The sequence below is a fragment of the Pseudophryne corroboree genome, chromosome 12 (genome assembly GCF_028390025.1).
Source record: "Pseudophryne corroboree isolate aPseCor3 chromosome 12, aPseCor3.hap2, whole genome shotgun sequence".
Classification (NCBI taxonomy): domain Eukaryota; kingdom Metazoa; phylum Chordata; class Amphibia; order Anura; family Myobatrachidae; genus Pseudophryne; species Pseudophryne corroboree.
The window spans coordinates 108,680,713-108,704,670 of record NC_086455.1 but is presented as its reverse complement, the minus strand read 5'-3'; positions in this window follow the sequence as shown (position 1 = coordinate 108,704,670).

The following is a 23,958-nucleotide window of genomic DNA, read 5'->3' as shown; positions in this document are numbered from 1 at the left end:
AGAGATCCTGGAGACAGCGGATGATGTGGCCCTGTGCAGCCTCCTGATGTTCAAGTCGGGCTGCCAGTTCTTGCATCGGCCTGGCCGCTTGATCCTGGTCTCCGGCTGGATTCATTTGGTCAGTGCTTACTGTCACAACTGAGGGCCTGAGCTGACGGAAGGCAGCCTCAGTTGTAGGGGCTGAGACGTACCGGAACCTGGGAGGTTGTATCAGACCCCTGGACATGTAAGTAACATGAAGAGAAACCGCCCGAAGGCGTGACCACGACAACTTGAGTAAAAGTCAATGATATTTATTTATGACAAACTCCATGCATCACAGTAGCAGTAAAAAGAAACATAAAAATCAGCAGAGAAATAATAATACAGTTCCTGGGTACTACAGGGTGGCAGGGGCCACAGAGCTCTGGTGGTATGAGACAGTTCTTATTATCTGCAAGTTGGAAAGTCCTTACCAGGCTCAACTGTAGCAATGAGGAAAGCCCAGGGTCGTACCAGCTGGTGTTCCAGGGAAAGCTGGACTGCTGTAGATAAAATGCTGCTGTGGGTACTGGTTAGAACCAGACAGGTGTTGGCACGGAGTGGATACTGGCTGGAACCAGTTAAATAATAAATAAAGCTTGAGAGCGATGCAATATAGATGAAATGTAGAATTTGAGAGCGGAGAAATAATAATACCGGTGGAGAGTGGTAAACTGCAGAAAGGACACCGGCCCTTTAAGAGAAGCTGTACACTGCTGGAAGCTGAGCTGGAAGCAGGTGATGTTGTAGCTGGAAACAGGTGAGTCCAGAATGGATCGGAGAGTCAGGCTACACCGCAGATGGAATGCTGGTGCGGGTCTCTATAGCAGAAGTCTGGAGACAGGAGCTGGAACCTGGAAGACAATCACAGGAGAGAGACAAACTGGAACTAGGTTTGACAACCAAAGCACTGACGCCTTCCTTGCTCAGGCACAACCTATTTATACCTGCAGCAAGGAAGGCATTGGCTAGGCAATTATGCAAATTAATAATACTGACAACGGATTGGTAGGAAAGATCAGCTGACAGAATCCAAGATGGCTGCGCCCATGCAGACACTTGGAGGGAAGTTTGGATTGTAATCCATGTGGTCTGGAAAACAGTAATGGCGGCGCCGGCCACCGGAGACAGGAGACGCCAGGCTGACAGATGCACATCCGACCACGCGGACACAGCGGAGGCCGCGGCTGACGTAATCGCCACTCTGAATGCAGAAGCTCAGGGACGGCGGCGGAGGCCGCGGGAGACGCCATGTCAGATGTATAAGGCGTTACTGTGACTGCGTCCAGAGAGACAGGAGAGGATGCGGGAATGTGCACATCAGGATAACAGATGGGATCCGGTCCTGGAGCGCTGAGCCAGCCTTAGGAGGCATCTGATAGGTAAGAAATGGCGTCCAGATACCCGGATCGTGACACTGAGCACTGATGATACTGAGCACTGATACTGAACACTGATGATACTGAGCACTGATGATACTGAGCACTGATGATACTACAGAGAACTGACACTGAGCAGCACGATTAGCACAAGACACTGTACTAATATTAGTAATGTAGTATTACTGAGCACCACAAGACAATGAGCAGTGATACTGAGCACTGATGATACTACGGAGAACTGACACTGAGCAGCACGATGCAGCACAAGAAACTGTACTAGTATTACTGAGCAGCACAAAAGCACTCTGGAATTGTCACCCCCCAGATACCACTGTGACTGGAATGATAATGAACGATACACAGTCACAGGACACAACTACCACAGCACCCTACAGCAGCAAGATACAGCACAAGAGAGACACTGTACTAGTATTACTGAGCAGCAATAAGCACTGATACTGAGCACTGATATTGAGATTTGACACTGAGAGAACGTAGCCACGTCCTCTCTGTACCCTCTACAATGCATGAGTGAAAATGGCGGCGACGCGCGGCTCTTTATATGGAATCCGAATCTCGCGAGAATCCGACAGCGGGATGATGACGTTTTGCCTCGTTCGGGTTTTCCGAGTCAGGCGGGAACAACCGAGCCTGGCTCGGACCTGTGTAAAACACGTGGAGTTCGGGGGGGTTCGTTTCTCGGAGAACCGAATCCGCTCATCTCTAATTAAAATATAACTTTTAATTGTCAAACATTGGTAAAACCAGCAAATATTAAAAAGAGGAAATAAAACTGGTGAAAAAAGAAATAGTGATTAAAATATTTTCTGCGCCCTGGATGTCACTGGATTATATTTCTTTAGTATATTAGTTCCTGAATGTAGATCATGAAAATAGTGTACAATTCACTTGTACCTGTAAAATGGATTAATAATACGTGTGATCGCCTCTTATTTGTGTTACATAATATCATGTTAATGTTATTGTGTCCGACACTTGGACTATGACATTCAGCCTCGCATTGGGATCCGAGTCTCGCAGGAACACCCGAGCCTGAGGATCCCTGTGTTTGGAGCGGTTCGGAACCGCTCATCCCTATATGTTACACATGTGCTTTGCAGCCATTAATACAGAAATGAATTATGGGAAGCCCACCTGTTCACTTTATAGGAAGCCCCAACTTTTGCAAGACCTTATTGTTGTTGTTGTTGTTGTTGTTGAATTCTGATGAATGCGCAGCAGGTGACGTATAATGGAGGATGTTCCTAGGTGGTTAACGTCCTTACCCCTACTTATTACAGATTGACAGAGGCAACAGATGGCTTGACACCTGTTGTCCGGATTTGTGGAGAAATAATTCCACACCGAAGAGGTGGCTTTTTTGGTAGTTTGCCCAGGCATCACAATGGGCTAATTCATCCCAGGGACAACAGGTGTCTCCCCCGGTGCCTGATTTAAACAAACCACATCACCATCAGAATCCTCATCATCAACTTCCTCCTCAGCGCCAGCAACACCCATATCCTCATCCTGGTGTACTTCAACAGTGACATCTTCAATTTGAATATCAGAAACTGGACTGTGGGTGCTATTTCCAGCACTTGCAGAGGGCGTGCAAATGGTGAAAGGAGCCACCTCTTCCCATCCAGCATGGGGAAGGTCAGGCATCGCAACCGCCGACACACTTGGACTCTCCTTGGGGATTTGTGATACCATCTTAAAACGCACAGTTCTTTGCTGTGCTTTTGCCAGCTTAACTCTTATCATTTTTCTAGCGGGAAGATGAGGGCTTCCATCGTCGTGTGAAGCTGAGCCACTAGTAATGAACATAGGCCAGGGCCTCAGCCGTTCCTTGCCACTCCGTGTCGTAAATGGCATATTGGCAAGTTTACGTTTCTCCTCAGACCATTTAAATTTCTTTTTTTGGGTCTTTTTACTGAACTTTGGCTTTTTGAATTTTACATGCCTCTACTATCACATTGGGCATCGGCCTTGGCAGACGACAGTGATGGCATTTCATCATCTATGTCATGACTAGTGGCAGCAGCTTCAGCACTAGGAGGAAGTGGTTCTTGACCTTTCCCTAATTTATCCTCCAAATTTTTGTTCTCTATTATTTTTCTGGAGTTATATAACAATATGCAGTACAGGAGAGCGTACCTCTACACCACACAGGGCAAACCCTGTGAAAAATATTTGGATTAAATATTAATAACCCTTTTATTTGGAGTAAATAATATACAGCACAGGATAGCACCACTGAACTTATATGGCAGCACCACTGGACTGGACTTATATGGCAGTACCACTGGAGTTATACGGCAGTATCACTGGAATTACATGGCAGAATCACTGGAATTATACGGCAGTACCACTGGACTGGATTTATACGGCAATATCACTGGACTTATACGCCAGTACCACTGGAATTATACGGCAGTATCACTAAAATTATATGGCAGCACCACTGTACTGGACTTATATGGCAGTACCACTGGAGTTATACGGCAGTATCACTGGAATCACATGGCAGAATCACTGGAATTATACGGCAGTACCACTGGACTGGATTTATACGCCAGTACCAGTGGACATACACGGCAGTATCACTGGACATATACGGCAGTATCACTGGATTTATACGGCAGTACCACTGGACTGGAGTTAAAAGCCAGTACCACTGGATTTATACGGCAGTACCAGTGGACATATACGGCAGTATTACTGGACATATACGGCAGTATCGCCGGATTTATACAGCAGTACCGCTGGTTATGTACAACAGTATCACTAGGCATATACGGCAGTGTCACTGGACTGGATTTATATGCCAGTACCACTGAACATATACGGCAGTACCACTGGAATTATATGGCAGTACCACTGGACATATACGGCAGTATCACTGGACTAGATTTATACGGCAGTACCACTGGATTTATATGCCAGTACCACTGGAATTATATGGCAGTATCACTGGAATTATACGGCAGTACCACTGGACATACATCAGTATCACTGGACTAGATTTATACGACAGTACCACTGAATTTATACGGCAGTACCACTGGACATATACGGCAGTATCACTGGACTGGATTTATATGCCAGTACCACTGGATTTATACGGCATGACCACTGGACATATACGGCAGTATCACTGGGATTATATGGCAGTACCACTGGACATATACGGAAGTATCATTGGACTGGATTTATATGCCAGCGCCGCTGGAATTATATGACAGTACCACTGGAATTATACTGCAGTATCACTGGAATTTTACGGCAGTACCACTGGAATTATACGGCAGTACCACTGGATTTATACGGCATGCCCACTGGAATTATATGGCAGTACCACTGGATTCATACGGCAGTACCACTGGACATATACAGCAGTATCACTGGACTGGATTTATACACCAGTACCACTGAATTTATACGGCATGACCACTGGAATTATATGTCAGTACCACTGGACATATACGGCATTATCACTGGACTGTATATATATGCCAGCACCACTGGAATTATATGCCAGTACCACTGGAATTATATGCCAGTATCACTGGAATTTTACGGCAGTATCGCTGGAATTATACGGCTGTACCACTGGAATTATACAGCAGTATCACAGGAATTATACAGCAATACCACTGGAATTATACAGCAGTACCACTGGAATTATATGGCAGTACCGCTGGACATATACGGCAGTATCACTGGACATATACGTCAGTATCACTGGACATATACAGCAGTATCACTGGACATATACAGCAGCACAGGGACACCACCACTGGACTGATGCAGAATAACAGAGCACCACTGCAATGGATTGGATTTATACAGCAGCACTGGACATATGGCAGCAGAGGACACCACCACTGTGACTGGACTAATGCAGCACAAAACACTACCACTGTACTGCTGCAGGACAACACAGCACCACCGCAATAAACTGGACTTATACAGCAGCGCTGGACATATGGCAGCAGAGGACACCACCACTGTGACTGGACTGATGCAGCACAATACACCACCACTGAACTGATGCAGTACAACATAGCACTACTGGACTGGACTTACACAGCAGCACTGGACATTTGGCAGCAGAGGACACCACCACTGTAACTGGACTGATGCAGCACAAGACACTACCACTGAACTGATGCAGGACACTGAGGACAGAGACACGTCCTCTTTCTACACAATCCAATCCTGTAGTGAAAATGGCGACGACGCGCGGCTCGTTATATGGAATCCAAAGCCTGCGAGAATCCGATAGCGGGATGATGACGTTTTGCCTCGTTCTGGTTTCTGAGTCAGGCGGGAAAACCCAAGCCTGACTCGGATCCGGGCTCGGGTAGTGAAGTTCGAGGGGGTTCGGTTCTCAGGGAACCGAACCAGCTCATGTATATATATATATATATATATATATATACATTTATTTATAACTCCAATATAGGTCGCACTCTCATCTTCAAAAGCAAACAGCAACTGGGGTGTCCACTCTAATGCAAAAGCATTGTAGATATAGAGAATTGATAGAGGCACTCTCCAGATTTATCTTTAGTATGCAAAAAAGTCATCACATTTATTCTGATATACGTTACATAATCCACTTGGTACATGCAATAGTATCCTCAAGCGCTTTCGGTCCACAACATACCTTCCTCAGGCGGCTAATCACAGTGTCTTATACAGCAAATAATGAGACCGCATTTCATCCCAGGCAGCCAGCATCACTGCTGGATGCCTGGGATGAAATGCTGTCTCATTATTTGCTGTATAAGACACTGTGATTAGCCTCCTGAGGAAGGTCCGTTGTGGACCGAAAGCGCTTGAGGATACTATTGCATGTACCAAGTGGATTATGTAACGTATATCAGAATAAATGTGATGACTTTTTTGCATACTAAAGATAAATCTGGAGAGTGCCTCTATCAATTCTCTCTCTCTCTCTCTCTCTCTCTCTCTATATATATATATATAGACATAGATTTAGATATATATATATAGATATACACACAGACACACTCACACACACACACATATATATATATATATATTTACACATACATACATGTGTGGCTCTTCAACAAACAAAATTGGTCTCATTCAGAAAACTTTATACAGTCTGTATGAGTTTACTCTGCAAGTAAAAGAGCCACATGTAATTGCTTACTACAGCACGTCCTGTGCTGCTGACTTTAAATTGAAGGGGGGGATAAAAATATGATTCTAATGCTTTGTGTTCTGCCAAACCAAGACTACAGTGTAATAGCATCTGGAATTAGAATTAGGTAACAAACAGGAGTGGCCTAAACTTTCCTCTATAAACCAAGGTAGTAAATAATATGTACTGTATAGGTATAAAACATATATATAAGGAGCTATACCCTAGTGCCCTGTAAATGTAAAGTAAGTATAAGATGCCCAGCCATCAGCAGCAAAGTCCCGTCCCGCAGCTCTCCCTTGCTGAGATGCGTAATTTTGACGTCAGCCCCTGTTCACAAAGGTTTAATGAGTTTCAAGCTGTGGCACTGGGCTTGGGTGAATTCCACACTTTTTATGGGTAACGTGCCTCTAAAAAACCCAATGCAAACAGTGTGTAATGCTTTTCTAAAGCGGCCCAATAATTGCTAGCATATGAAGTGCACTAATTTTATGAGGGCTTCAATGGCATGCAAAAGGACTGATTCATGAAAGCGTCGAGCTGCCTTTCAGTGGGTTGTCTGTGAACTGTGCTCATAAAAAGTGCAGAATGCACCAAAACAGGCAAGTAAATCTCACCATTTGGCTGGTCATTAGCAGTGCAAATCTACGTGTGATGGGGTAATTAATAGCACCACATTTGGCTGAAGTAAAACGTATAACTCTCTGCTATACCGTATTTGTATTATACATTAATTCCTGGTTTTAACTGTGATAATAAGAATAATGAAAAGGATCCCTTTAGTTTGAATTTTCTGTATCCCAAATTAAACTTCTAATTTCACATTGAGATCCACAAGAACAGTCTATGGGGGTCATTCCGACCTGTTCGCACTCTGCCGTTTTTTGCAGTGCAGCAATCAGGTCACTACTGCGCATGCGTATGCACCGCAATGCGCAGACGTATGGTACGGGTACAAAGTGGATCATTGCTGGGCGATGGATTTAACGAAGAAACCATTCGCACAGACGATCGCAAGGAGATTGACAGGAAGAAGGTGTTTATGGGTGTCAACTAACCGTTTTCTGGGAGTGTTTGGGAAAACGCAGGCGTGTCCAAACGTTTGCAGGGCGGGTGTCTGACATCAATTCCATGACCAGACAGGCTGAAGTGATCACAAGGGCTGAGTAAGTTCAGACCTACTCAGAAACTGCACAAAATGTTTATCCAGAGCTCGGCTGCACAGGCGATCGCACACTTGCAAAAATATACTCCCTCTTGGGCGGCGACTATCTGATCACAGCGCTGCAAAAAGTAGCTAACGAGCGATCAACTCGGAATGACCCCCTATATATATACTTATTGTCATATATTTCTATTGTTCTATGAGTAATTCTTCCTTAATCTTCTTAAATGGGTTCTGTTAACTCTATAATAGTTCATTCCAATAAAGGAACAGTGGCACCCATTTCCTATTTCAGAGTCATTAGATAGATGAAGTTTGAAGGATAATCATTTTTCAGTTTGGGTTACCTATCCTAAAAGTTGATGCACCTTGGTTAGTAAACCCTACTGATGTACTGATCATGCCCTGAAATTTAAGGGAGTCCTGAGGTACAGTATCTACCAGAACCCTCCAGCTTTTATCTAAAAGTCTTGTTTCAGACATGCAGAGGGAGATATATCAATCCTTGAAGAGACACAAAGTCTAGAGAGAAAAAAGTAATTGCAGTATTGATCGACAAGCATAGGCGTTCGGTGGGCGGGCGGGTGGCTTGCTTTTTCAGAAACGGAGGCGTTTTCCAGAAGTGGTGAGGCCAAGGACTATGTTACGAGATGCAGTTTCCTTGGCCTCGCAAGCTGCCCTGTGACGGCCATTCTGAGTAAGCTGAGGCTTATTCAGCTTACCTTTGCAGATGATCGTCATGACCTTTGATCGCTTTGATCGCAAATGCAGCAAGTTGGTGTGTAACGCCTCTGACTGCATTTGCATTGCTAAGGATCGCAATTGCAAAGCTGCTGTGAGTAGCTTTACAAATGCGATCCATACTGAATGAGGGCGAAAGTCTTTTCTGTAACCAATTTTGTAGTGAAATAAAATGTTCCATTTATGTCATGTGATGACCTATCAACTCTTTCACTGTCCATTTGCTGTTCAGGTTCTGTGAGTGTCCGTGTGTACCACAGATATACTGAAACAATATTAAAAAGCAACAATATTATTCCAAGTAAACTCTGTTTTTAGATTGCTGTACAATGGGATATTTAGGTCATTCCTGCATTTCAAGCTTTGAGAATTCTGTACAAAAGCTTCAGACATAATAATAGGATGTGGTCATTTTTATGACATTTTGTTTATAAGGTTCAAAGTAGGAAGAGAATGTTATTAATTGTAATTGCCAAGTACTTTTCTTTGCCTTCTGAAAGTGTATGTTTTTCATTTCCTCCTAATACAAACAATTGGCAAATTATTCAAACATGTAAATCCACCACACAGCCTCTGAAAAGTACAATAAATGAAAAGCAAAAATATAACATCCAACATATTTCTACCCTAGTTATAATAAACTATAAACACTGATCAATGATTATGAACTAGTAGTATGATGTAGATACCACTTTTAATTACAGTAATTCAATTTCAAATATCTGCACCAAAACTGATATGGATAATTACTAGACACATAGTTTTAATAATGAAAAAATGACATGCACAAAATTTTATACATGCACATCCCTGCAGTATATTTTATACATGCACATCCCTGCAGTATATTTTATACATGCACATCCCTGAAGTATATATTATATATGCACATCCCTGCAGTATATTTTATACATGCACATCCCTGAAGTATATATTATATATGCACAGCCCACCAGTATATTTTATACACGCACTTCCCTGCAGTATATTTTATACACGCACATCCCTGCGGTATATTTTATACACGCACATCCCTGCGGTATATTTTATACACGCACATCCCTGCAGTATATTTTATACATGCACATCCCTGCAGTATATTTTATACATGCACATCCCTGCAGTATATTTTATACACGCACTTCCCTGCAGTATATTTTATACACGCACATCCCTGCACTATATTTTATACACGCACATCCCTGCAGTATATTTTATACACGCACATTCCTGCAGTATATTTTATACACGCACATCCCTGCAGTATATTTTATACACGCACATCCCTGCAGTATATTTTACACACGCACATCCCTGCAGTATATTTAATACATGCACATCCCTGCAGTATATTTTATACGCGCACATCCCTGCAGTCTATTTTATACGCGCACATCCCTCCAGTATATTTTATACACGCACATCCCTGCAGTATATTTTATATACGCACATCCCTGCAGTATATTTTATATATGCACATCCCTGCAGTATATTTTATATATGCACATCCCTGCAGTACAGTATATAGTTAAAGAAATAAGTAAATAGTCTTATTTCTGCCTTTGATTCAAGTTGCTGTTAGCTGCATCTTAAACTATTTACCTTGTTTGAAAGAAACAAACATCAAAAGTATTCTCTGTATTATTAGTTTGCTTTCTTTATGTCTCTTAAAACGTGAACCCAGAAAAAAACAATTAAACATTAAAAATTAGAAGAAACAAGGAAGCTCCTTTTACAGAAAAAATAAATAAATCACTGAACTAAAAGAAATATATTAGATGTAAAGAATAGGAATCCTTCAAGTAGAAATAAGAAATATTTTTCCCTGCACCATCATCAGTTGCTTATCATCCTTAGTGCCAGTTCTAGCCACAATATCCCCACAGAAAGCGGAAAGTGGTCTACCCTCCTAGAACATCTGGGAGACTCACAAATTCTGGGTAGACCCCATGGACTCTCGGTTGACTCTCTTAAGGTATATGGCCAGCTTAAGAAATCTCTTTGTTATCTTGAGACATTTTGTTGGTGGTGGTACATTGAAAAGGGTACATATAAACATTGCTTCATATATACATGAGTGATGACATAACCTTAGAAGTATATCTGGATATAGATTCAGTGGGGTATATTTACTAACATTCGTAATTTTCGGAAAAAGGTCAAAGTTCAATCACGAATGACATCGACAGTGTAAAATTGCAACTTTTTGAATTTATTACGACTAATTTACTAAGCTGCCGTATTTTGCCTTTTCGGGTTTTCCGATGTCGATGTCATTCGTTTTTTTTTTCTGTTTTTTACGGCAGTGATTAGCAAAACACTGCCGACTTTTTCAAAATGAATCTCGGCCGGATCTGTGTGATCCGTGCTGGGGTTCATTTTTTTTTTTTTTTTAAATAAACACTGTAAAACTTTAAAAAAAATTGCGTGGGGTCCCCCCTCCTAAGCATAACCAGCCTCGGGCTCTTTGAGCCGATCCTGGTTGCAGAAATATGGGGGGGAAAATGACATGGGTTCCCCCATATTTAAGCAACCAGCATCGGGCTCTGCGCCTGGTCCTGGTTCCAAAAATACGGGGGACAAAAAGAGTAGGGGTCCCCCGTATTTCTAAAACCAGCACCGGGCTCCACTAGCTGGACAGATAATGCCACAGCCGGGGGTCACTTTTATATAGTGCCCTGGGCCGTGGCATCAAATATCCAGCTAGTCACCCCTGGCCGGGGTACCCTGGGGGAGTGGGGACCCCTTCAATCAAGGGGTCCCCCCCCCAGCCACCCAAGGGCCAGGGGTGAAGCCCGAGGCTGTCCCCCCCATCCATTGGCTGCTAATGGGGGGCTGATAGCCTTTTGTGAAAATGAAAAGATATTGTTTTTAGTAGCAGTACTACAAGGCCCAGCAAGCCTCCCCCGCATGCTGGTACTTGGAGAACCACAAGTACCAGCATGCGGCGGAAAAACGGGCCCGCTGGTACCTGTAGTACTACTACTAAAAAAATACCCAAAAAAAGACAAGACACACACACCTTGAAAGTAAAGATTTATTACATACATCCACACAAACATATACACATACTTACCTTATGTTCACACGCAGGTCGGTCCTCTTGTCCAGTAGAATCCATGGGGTACCTGTTGAAAAAATTATACTCACAAAATCCAGTGTAGATCGGTCCTCTTCAAATCCATTTGTAATCCACGTACTTGAGAAAATAAAAAAACGGCGTCCCGACCACGAACTGAAAGGGGCCCCATGTTTTCACATGGGACCCCTTTCCCCGAATGCCAGAAACACACTCTGACTTCTGTCTAAGTGGGTTTCTTCAGCCAATCAGGGAGCGCCACGTTGTAGCACCCTCCTGATCGGCTGTGTGCTCCTGTACTGACTGACAGGCAGCACGCGGCAGTGTTACAATGTAGCGCCTATGCGCTCCATTGTAACCAATGGTGGGAACTTTCTGCCCTGCGGTTGACCGAAAGTGACCTCACCGCTGAGCAGAAAGTTCCCACCATTGGTTACAATGGAGCGCATAGGCGCTACATTGTAACACTGCCGTGTGCCGCCTGTCAGTCAGTACAGGAGCACACAGCCGATCAGGAGGGTGCTACAACGTGGCGCTCCCTGATTGGCTGAAGAAACCCACTTAGACAGAAGTCAGAGTGGGTTTCTGGCATTCGGGGAAAGGGGTCCCATGTGAAAACATGGGGCCCCTTTCAGTTCGTGGTCGGGACTCCGTTTTTTTATTTTCTCAAGTACGTGGATTACAAATGGATTTGAAGAGGACCGATCTACACTGGATTTTGTGAGTATAATTTTTTCAACAGGTACCCCATGGATTCTACTGGACAAGAGGACCGACCTGCGTGTGAACATAAGGTAAGTATGTGTATATGTTTGTGTGGATGTATGTAATAAATCTTTACTTTCAAGGTGTGTGTGTCTTGTCTTTTTTTGGGTATTTTTTTAGTAGTAGTACTACAGGTACCAGCGGGCCCCTTTTTCCGCTGCATGCTGGTACTTGTGGTTCTCCAAGTACCAGCATGCGGGGGAGGCTTGCTGGGCCTTGTAGTACTGCTACTAAAAACAATATCTTTTCATTTTCACAAAAGGCTATCAGCCCCCCATCCGCAGCCAATTGGATGGGGGGGACAGCCTCGGGCTTCACCCCTGGCCCTTGGGTGGCTGGGGGGGGACCCCTTGATTGAAGGGGTCCCCACTCCCCCAGGGTACCCCGGCCAGGGGTGACTAGTTGGATATTTGATGCCACGGCCGCAGGGCACTATATAAAAGTGACCCCCGGCTGTGGCATTATCTGTCCAGCTAGTGGAGCCCGGTGCTGGTTTTAGAAATACGGGGGACCCCTACTCTTTTTGTCCCCCGTATTTTTGGAACCAGGACCAGGCGCAGAGCCCGATGCTGGTTGCTTAAATATGGGGGAACCCCTGTCAATTTTTTCCCCATATTTCTGCAACCAGGATCGGCTCAAAGAGCCCGAGGCTGGTTATGCTTAGGAGGGGGGACCCCACGCAATTTTTTTTAAGAAAATAACCACTTTCCCACCCCTTCCCACTGATATACATGGCATGCACGGATCTCATGGATCCCTGCATGCCTATACAATCACGGATTAAAAAAGCAGGTCTGGTTTTTTTTAGCACTTTTTTACGAGTTGTAACTTTTCACGGCAGTGTTTTATTTTTTTTTTGCTTTGCACTTCTTAGTAAATGACCGAGATTCATACTTAAACAGCCGCGTTTTGACCGATGGTGTATTCATTCGTAATTATTTTCATGGACTACCCAAAAATTACGAATGCCCTCATCACTGCCGTGATTTAAGTTTAGTAAATTACCGAGATGACACTTTGATGAAAAAATGGCATCTCGGTCAAAATCGGGACCTTAGTAAATATACCCCTTAGAGTAACTTTATATGCATGAGAGGGACAAGAGGAAGCCAGGGGAATTAAGAAGAGAGGTGGGGAGAGAAAAGGCATTTGGAGCCTGGGCCACGAGCAGTCAGCTGATCTCAAGATTCCGAGGAAGGAGAGATAAAACTGAAGAACTTGCAACCAGGCCAGCTGAAGCCCGTATTATGTGGGATCATACCATATCTCTCATATTTTTCTATAATATCACTAAAAATGCAATGTGCGACATAACTAAGATTCTTCCTTTTAATCAGATAACATGGACCATAAGAATTTCCTCATGTAAATATTGAGGAACAGATACATTTGTATAGGGGTTGTTGTCATATTTTCAAGGTTTTCATGCTTTTTCTCACTAATAGATTTAGTGTACTGTGTTTTATTTCCCACATAAGTATAAACCAAGTGGAAAGATAAATTCATTCATAGCCTTGGATATGGGTGTATTTGACTCATATCTGATTGAAATGCTTTTTTAAGGGAAGTAATCACTTAATATGAAGTCTTGCAGAACAGTTATGGTGTGTATAGATGCAGCTTATGCCTTGTGGCGCTGTGACTGCATAGCTAACCTTAGCAACCTTCATGACTCAACAAATTAAATTGTCACCCTCTATATTACACAGAATACATAAAAATGACCGGTGAACAGGATGCCGATGGTCAATATCCCAACAGCGTCATCCCGTCCGCTAGAATGCCAGCAGCGGGGCAAGTGCAAAAAGTCGGAATCCCAGCACAGCGGGGCAATTCCCACTCGTGGGTACGGGGACACCCACGAGTGGGAATTACCCCGCTGTGCTGGGATTCCGGCCAGGCCCGGAACTACCCGCTCAGCAAAGGGATGCAGTGCAGTGAGGCGCTGGGATGGAGAGGTGCTCCCCCTGCTCTGCATCCCTTCCCTGCTGCTGCGCCGTCCTGTCCCCCCTGCTGCTGCCAGCTGCTGTGCCTTTCACTGTATGACAGGCAGCGGCGCTGGCAGCATGAAAAGCCCCCTCCCCTCACCTGTGTGACAGCGCTGTGTAGGATCAGAGGAGGGGACGGAGCTACACTGGTCGGAAGGGGGCAGAGCTAAATGGGACAGAAGGGGGCGGAGCTACACAGACCAGGCTGTAGAGAGAAAGACAGCAATTACAGTGGCGGCCAGCCAGACTTAGGTAAGTGGAGGGTGAGAAAGAAATGTATGTATGTGTGTGTGTATGGTGGGGGTGTGTGGGGGTGTATGGTGTGTGTGTGTGTGCACGGTGGGGGTGTATGTGTGTATATATGTGTGAATTGTGTGTGTGAGGTATGTCTATGTGCGCATGCATTATGGACGCTACTACTGGGGGGCCATTACATGTAAGGACGCTACTACTGGGGGGCATTACATACAACAACGCTACTACTGGAGGGGCATTACGTATAATGACGCTACTACTGGGGGGGATTACATATAAGGACGCTACTAATGGGGGGGGGGGGCATTACGTATAAGGACGCTACTACTGGGGGGGGGGCATTACGTATAAGGACGCTACTACTGGGGGAGGGGGCATTATGTATAAGGGCGCCACTACTGCGGGCCATTACGTATAAGGACACTACTATTACTGGGGGGGCATTACGTATAAGGACGCTACTATTACGGGGGGGGGCGCATTATGTATAACGATGCTACTACTACTGGGGGGGCATTACGTATAAGGACGCTACTACTACTGGGGGGCATTATGTATAAGGATGCTACTACTACTGGGGGGCATTATGTATAAGGATGCTACTAAAACTGGGGTGCATTACATATAAGGATGCTACTACTACTGGGGTGCATTACATATAAGGACGCTACTACTACTGGGGTGCATTACATATAAGGATGCTACTACTACAGCTGGGGCATTACGTATAAGATGAATAAGATTGTGCTACTGTTTGGGGTAAATTTAAATGGGGTTACTATTGTGTGGCCATGCCCCTTACTTGTGAGACCACACCGCTTTTCCTGGCGTGCGCCAAAGGCGCTCTGACCCTTTGTTGAATATGGGAGGGTGCAAATTTATAGTTTGCAGGGGGGCGCTGGACACCCTAGCATCGGCCCTGATTCTGGCTGTCAGTATTGTCAGCTGTTGGGATTTTGGCGTCAGCATCCTGAACAACGGGATCCTGATAGCCGGCATGTTAACTGCAACCCTATTACACGACCCATGTCAACAAAGACAATAATGGGACAATTAATGACTGGCAATTACAAAGACATTTCTAGCCATATACAAGTTTAACCAAAGTAAATATTCATTCAGTATTCAGCATATTAATAATCACACAAATGGACAGTAGTTGGGTGAAACTTTGGATGAGACCATTTTTTTAATGTTATGTCTCCTATAAGCCCCCAACACAAGCTCCCATCTACTTTAGTTACATAAAACAACTTATTGCTAGCTTTAATGGTGAGGTTCACAACATTTTGCCTTAACCACTTACCTGGCATGGCGGCATCAGATGCGACCATGCCAGCAAGTGCTCTATTTGACCTGGTCGCACAGGATGCGACCAGTCAGATAGAGAGTGTTAGCAGCGGCGGGGAAGGGAAACTTCCCTCCGCTGCTGCTGTCAGAGGGACCGGAAGGTCCCTCTGCCTCCCTGCACTCTCCCCCTGTGTCTGCCGTGCTGCCGATCACTGCTGATCTGTCAGCACGGCAGGATCCCCCCCCCTCCAGCAGCTGCAGACAATGGCAGCCGCTGGGGATAGTAAATGAACCCTCCCAAGCCACCCCCTGGCCCAGGGTCGGTGCAAGGTCTCGCTGCTCCCTAGGCAAATCTTCAGCCTAGTGCTCCCTAACCTGCAAACCCCCACCACCACCTCTTGGAGGGGAGATGCAGGTGGCCACTAGGAGGGCTGCGGTGAATTGCATCATTATACATATACAGAGAGTATACCGTCATACTAACATTCAGGATGCTGGCTGTCTGGATTCTGAATGCAACATCCCATCCGCTGGTATGCCACCTACACCCCTTTAATTGTATGTGGATACATACATATATATGTATGCTCCTAATTGTGTTCCATCCCGCCATCTGTAAGTTCGTTACTAACCCGCATATAGAGACATCCTTCAGTTTTTTGCTAGATGAATTCAGTGGTGCCCTCCAGTGGCTGGCGCCCCTAGGCAGCTGCCTAATGGTAGAGCCGGCTCTGCCCTGACCCCCCACCCCCCCCCACCCTGCATACCTGCAGGCTGTCCCGGCTTTCAAATTGAAAGCCACGATAGTCGCGATGTTCCCGATGCTCCGATGGTCGCGATGTTTCCAATCGATGTTTCTATGTTTGGGGGAAACCCCCATATTTTTTAAAAATAAAAATAAATATTTTTTTCGTTTTTTTTTTTTAAATAAAATCATTTGGGATAGGGTTAAAGTCATGTTCTTCACTTAATTCACTCATAAAACCCCCCGACAATTTCGGAGCGGTTTTCAGCTAAATAAATCGTCAGTTAAGTGGTTAAAGGCCCCATTGAAAGATAGCACCTATTTAAAGGGATTCAATAAACATAATTTTCTTAAACATTAAAAATATGGAATATTAAGCACAGGAAATAACTAACCTCCTTGCAGTGATGTCATACCCCAGATATACCACAGTTCTCAGCATTGTTATAAAGTCTACATGCAGCTAGAGATGTATGCACAGCCAGTGGCAGAACTAGCGAGCGGTGGGCCCAGGTGCGACAAAATGCTTTGCCCCCCCCCCCCCCCATCCCATCCAAGTCCAGCCCCTCACCCCTGGAGAGGATCTGGTGAGGGGGACCTGCTCAGGGCCAGAGAAATGGATACCTAGCAACAGTGCCGTAACTAGACATTTTAGCACTGTGTGCAAGAAACGGCATCGGAGCCCCACCCCTGCATGCAAAACAGGGGCAGTGCGCGCCTTAGGCGCGCCCAAAAATACATAGTGGCGTGGCTTCGTGGGGAATGGGTGTGGCCACAAAATAATACCAATTCATAAAACGGTGCACAGTAGTCTCCATTATTCAAATTACGCCGCACAGTAGCACCACTACACCAGGTAGAGACCCTTTTAAGCCTTACAGCGGACAGATTCCCCTTTTTACACATTACGGCAGACAGCGTCCCCTTTTTACACATTACGGCAGACAGCGTCCCCCTTTTTACACATAACGGCAGACAGCGTGCCCTTGTTACACATAGCGGCAGATAGCGTACACTTTTTACACATAACAGCAGACAGCGTTTCCTTGTTAAACATAGCGGCAGACAGCGTACACTTTTTACACATAACGGCAGACAGCATCCCCTTTTTACACATTACGGCAGACAGCGTACACTTTTTACACATAACGGCAGACAGCGTCCCCATTTTACACATTACGGCAGACAGCGTGCCCTTGTTACGCATTACGGCAGACAGCGTCCCCCTTTTTACAGATTACGGCAGGCAGATTCCCCCTTTTTACACATTGCGGCAGGCAGATTCCCCATTTTTACACATTGCGGCAGGCAGATTCCCCCTTTTTACACATTGCGGCAGGCAGATTCCCCATTTTTACACATTGCGGCAGGCAGATTCCCCATTTTTACACATTGCAGCAGGCAGATTCCCCATTTTTACACATAGCGGCAGGCAGATTCCCCCTTTTCTCTGACGTCCTAGTGGATGCTGGGAACTCCGTAAGGACCATGGGGAATAGCGGCTCCGCAGGAGACTGGGCACAACTAAAGAAAGCTTTAGGACTACCTGGTGTGCACTGGCTCCTCCCTCTATGACCCTCCTCCAGACCTCAGTTAGAATCTTGTGCCCGGCTGAGCTGGATGCACACTAGGGGCTCTCCTGAGCTCCTAGAAAAAGAAAGTATATTTTAGGTTTTTTATTTTCAGTGAGATCTGCTGGCAACAGACTCACTGCTACGAGGGACTAAGGGGAGAAGAAGCAAACCTACCTGACTGGAGATAGTTTGGGCTTCTTAGGCTACTGGACACCATTAGCTTCAGAGGGATCGAACACAGGACCCGACCTCGATCGTTCGGTCCCGGAGCCGCGCCGCCGTCCCCCTTACAGAGCCAGAAGCATGAAGATGGTCCTGGAAATCGGCGGCAGAAGACTTCGGTCTTCAACAAGGTAGCGCACAGCACTGCAGCTGTGCGCCATTGCTCCTCATGCACACCTCACACTCCGGTCACTGATGGGTGCAGGGCGCTGGGGGGGGGGGGGCACCCTGAGCAGCAATATGAATACCTTGTCTGGCAAAAAATCACAATATATAGTCCCAGAGGCTATATATGTGATAAATACCCCTGCCAGAATCCATAAAAAAAGCGGGAGAAAAGTCCGCCGGAAAAGGGACGGGGCTATCTCCCTCAGCACACTGGCGCCATTTTTTCTTCACAGTGCAGCTGGAAGACAGCTCCCCAGGCTCTCCCCTGTAGTTTTCAGGCTCAAAGGGTTAAAAAGAGAGGGGGGGCACTAAATTTAGGCGCAAATATGTGTATTATAGCAGCTATAAGGGAAAAATCACTGTGGGTAGTGTGAATCCCTGCATTATATAGCGCTCTGGTGTGTGCTGGCATACTCTCTCTCTGTCTCCCCAAAGGACTTTGTGGGGTCCTGTCCTCAGTCAGAGCATTCCCTGTGTGTGTGCGGTGTGTCGGTACGGCTGTGTCGACATGGTTGATGAGGAGGCTTATGTGGAGGCGGAGCAGATGCCGATAAATGTGATGTCGCCCCCTGTGGGGCCGACACCAGAGTGGATGGATAGGTGGAAGGTATTAACCGACAGTGTCAACTCCTTACATAAAAGGCTGAATGACGTAACAGCTGTGGGACAGCCGGCTTCTCAGCCCGCGTCTGCCCAGGCATCTCAAAGGCCATCAGGGGCTCAAAAACGCCCGCTACCTCAGATGGCAGACACAGATGTCGACACGGAGTCTGACTCCAGTGTCGACAAGGTTGAGACATATACACAATCCACTAGGAACATCCGTTACATGATCTCGGCAATGAAAAATGTGTTATACATTTCTGACATTAACCCAGGTACCACAAAAAAGGGGTTTTATGTTTGGGGAGAAAAAGCAGACAGTGTTTTGTTCCCCCATCAGATGAGTGAATGAAGTGTGTGAAGAAGCGTGGGTTCCCCCGATAAGAAACTGGTAATTTCTAAAAAGTTACTGATGGCGTACCCTTTCCCGCCAGAGGATAGGTCACGTTGGGAGATATCCCCTAGGGTGGATAAGGCGCTCACACGTTTGTCAAAAAGGTGGCACTGCCGTCTTAGGATACGGCCACTTTAAAGGAGCCTGCTGATAAAAAGCAGGAGGCTATCCTGAAGTCTGTATATACACACTCAGGTACTATACTGAGACCTGCAATTGCCTTCAGCATGGATAGTGCTGCTGCAGCGTGGTCTATTACCCTGTCAGGACAGGGATACTATTTGCTAACCATAGAGCATATTAAAGACATCGTCTTATATATGAGGGATGCACAGAGGGATATTTGCCAGCTGGCATCCAGCATTAATGCAATGTCCATTCTGCCAAGAGGGTATTAGGGACCCGGCAGTGGACAGGCGATGCTGACTATAGAAGGCACATGAAGATTCTGCCTTATAAGGGTGAGGAATTGTTTGGGAATGGTCTCTGGGACCTCGTATCCACAGCAACAGCTGGGAAGGAACATATTTACCCCAAGTTTCCTCACAGCCTAAGAAAGTACAGTATTATAAGGTACAGTCCTTTCGGCTTCAGAAAAGCAAGCGGGTCAAAGGCGCTTCCTTTCTGCACAGAGACAAGGGAAGAGGGAAAAAGCTGCACCAGACAGCCAGTTCCCAGGACCAAAAATCTTCCCCCGCTTCCTCTGAGTCCGCTGCATGACGCTGGGGCTCCACAGGTGGAGCCAGGTGCGGTGGGGGCGCGTCTCGGGAACTTCAGCGACCAGTGAGCTCGCTCACAGGTGGATCCCTGGTTTCTGCAAATGGTATCACAGGGATACAAGCTGGAGTTCGAGGCGACTCCCCCTCGCCGTTACCTCAAATCAGCCTTGCCTGCTGCCCTCGAGGAGAGGTAGTACTGGCGGCAATTCACAAGCTGTACTTCCAGCAGGTGATAATCAAGGTACCCCTCCTTCAACAGGGACGGGGTTACTATTCCACAATGTTTGTGGTACCGAAACCAGACGGTTCGGTGAGACCCATTCTAAAATTGAAATCCTTGAACACTTATAGACGAAGGTTCAAGTTCAAAATGGAATCGCTCAGGGCGGTTATTGCAAGCCTGGACGAAGGGGATTACATGGTATCACTGGACATCAAGGATGCTTACCTGCATGTCCCCATTTACCTTCCTCACCAGGAGTACCTCAAAATTGTGGTACAGGACTGTCATTACCAATTCCAGACGTTGCCGTTGGTCTGTCCCCGGCACCGAGGGTATTTACCAAGGTAATGGCCGAAATGATGATACTCCTTCGAAAAAAGGGAGTTATAATTATCCCGTACTTGGACGATCTCCTTATAAAGGCGAGGTCCAGGGAACAGTTGTTCGTCGGAGTAGCCCTATCTCGGGAAGTGCTACAACAGCACGGCTGGATTTTGAATAGTCCAAAGTCGCAGCTGGTTCCTACGACGCGTCTACTGTTCCTAAGTATGGTTCTGGACACAGAACAGGAAAAAGGGTTTCTCCCGGAGGAGAAGGTCAAGGAGTTGTCATCTCTAGTCAGAGACCTCCTAATACAAATACAGGTGTCGGTGCATCAATGCACGCGAGTCCTGGGAATTATGGTAGCTTCTTACGAAGAAATTCCATTCGGTAGGTTCCATGCAAGGATCTTCCAGTGGGATCTGTTGGACAAGTGGTCCGGGTCGCATCTTCAGATGCATCGGCTGATAACCCTGTCTCCAAGGGCCAGGGTGTCACTGTTGTGGTGGCTGCAGAGTGCTCATCTTCTAGAGGGCCGCAGATTCGGCATACAGGACTGGGTCCTGGTGACCACAGATGCCAGCCTTCGAGGCTGGGGGGCAGTCACACAGGGAAGAAACTTCCAAGGATTATGGTCAAGTCAGGAGACTTCCCTACACATAAATATTCTGGGACTAAGGGCCATTCACAATGCCCTAAGTCAGGCTAGACCCTGCTTCAACACCAGCCGGTGCTGATCCAGTCAGACAACATCACGGCGGTCGCCCATGTAAACCAGCAGGGCGGCACAAGAAGCAGGATGGTGATGGCAGAAGCCACAAGGATTTTCCGATGGGCGGAAAATCATGTGTTAGCACTATCAGCAGTGTTCATTCCCGGAGTGGACAACTGGGAAGCAGACTTTCTCAGCAGGCACGACCTCCACACGGGAAAGTGGGGACTTCATCCAGAAGTCTTCAAAATGATTGTACACCTTTGGGAAAGGCCACAGGTGGACATGATGGTGTCCCGCCTCCACAAAAAGCTAAAAAGATATTGCGCCAGGTCAAGGGACCCTCAGGCGATAGCTGTGGACGCTCTGGTAACACCGTGGGTGTACCAGTCGGTGTATGGGTTCCTTCCTTTGCCTCTCATACCCAAGGTATGGCCAAGAAGAGCTTGGTACCCAGAACTTCAAGAAATTATCTCAGAGGACCCATGGCCTCTGTCGCTCAGACAGGACCTGCGGCAGCAGGGGCCCTGCCTGTTCCAAGACTTACCACGGCTGTGTTTGACGGCATGGCGGTTGAACACCGGATCCTAAAGGAAAAAGGCATTCCGGAGGAAGTCATTCCTACGCTGATTAAGGCTAGGAAAGATGTGATCGCAAATATTATCACCGCATATGGCAAAAATATGTTGCTTGGTGTGAGGCCAGGAAGGCCCCAATGGAGGAATTTCAACTGGGTCGATTTCTGCACTTCCTACAGTCAGGAGTGACTACGGGCCTAAAAATAAGAATTTACTTACCGATAATTCTATTTCTCGTAGTCCGTAGTGGATGCTGGGGACTCAGTCAGGACCATGGGGAATAGCGGCTCCGCAGGAGACAGGGCACAAAATTAAAAGTTTGACCACTAGGTGGTGTGCACTGGCTCCTCCCCCTATGACCCTCCTCCAAGCCTCAGTTAGGATACTGTGCCCGGACGAGCGTACACAATAAGGAAGGATTTTGAATCCCGGGTAAGACTCATACCAGCCACACCAATCACACTGTACAACTTGAGATCTAAACCCAGTTAACAGCATGATAACAGAGGAGCCTCTGAAAAGATGGCTTCCAACAATAATAACCCGATTTCTGTAACAATAACTACGTACAAGTATTGCAGACAATCCGCACTTGGGATGGGCGCCCAGCATCCACTACGGACTACGAGAAATAGAATTATCGGTAAGTAAATTCTTATTTTCTCTGACGTCCTAAGTGGATGCTGGGGACTCCGTCAGGACCATGGGGATTATACCAAAGCTCCCAAACGGGCGGGAGAGTGCGGATGACTCTGCAGCACCGAATGAGAGAACTCCAGGTCCTCCTTAGCCAGGGTATCAAATTTGTAGAATTTTACAAACGTGTTCTCCCCTGACCACGTAGCTGCTCGGCAGTGTTGTAATGCCGAGACCCCTCGGGCAGCCGCCCAAGGTGAGCCCACCTTCCTTGTGGAGTGGGCATTTACAGATTTTGGCTGTGGCAGGTCCTGCCACAGAATGCGCAAGTTGAATTGTGCTACCAATCCAACGAGCAATCGTCTGCTTAGACGCAGGAACACCCAGCTTGTTGGGTGCATACAGTATAAACAGCGAGTCAGACTTTCTGACTACAGCCGTCCTTGAAATATATATATATATATATATATATATTTTGAAGGCTCTGACAACGTCGAACAACTTGGAGTCCTCCAAGTCGCTAGAAGCCGCAGGCACCACAATAGGTTGGTTCAGGTGAAACGCTGATACCACCTTAGGGAGAAACTGAGGACGCGTCCGCAGTTCTGCCCTGTCCCAATGGAAAAACAGATATGGCTTTTGTACGAAAAAAACGCCAATTCTGACACTCTCCTGGCCGAAGCCAGGGCCAGTAGCATGGTCACTTTCCATGTAAGATATTTCAAATCCACCGATTTGAGTGGCTCAAACCAATGGGATTTGAGGAATCCCAAAACTACATTGAGATCCCACGGTGCCACTGGAGGCACAACCGGGGCTGTATATGTAGTACTCCTTTGACAAAAGCTTGGACTTCAGGAACTGAAGCCAATTCTTTCTGGAAGAAAATCGACAGGGCCGAAATTTGAACCTTAATGGACCCCAATTTGAGGCCCATAGACAATCCTGTTTGCAGGAAATGTAGGAATCGACCCAGTTGAAATTCCTCCGTCGGAGCCCTCTCCTTCAGGATCCGGCGTTCAACCGCAATGCCGTCAAACGCAGCCGCGGTAAGTCTAGAGGTAGAGTGCACGGATCCTCCGTGCGCATCTCTTGAAGTTCCGGGTACCAAGTCTTTCTTGGCAAATCCGGAGCCACGAGTATCGTTCTTACTCCCCTTCGCCTTATAATTCTCAGTACCTTGGGTATGAGAGGC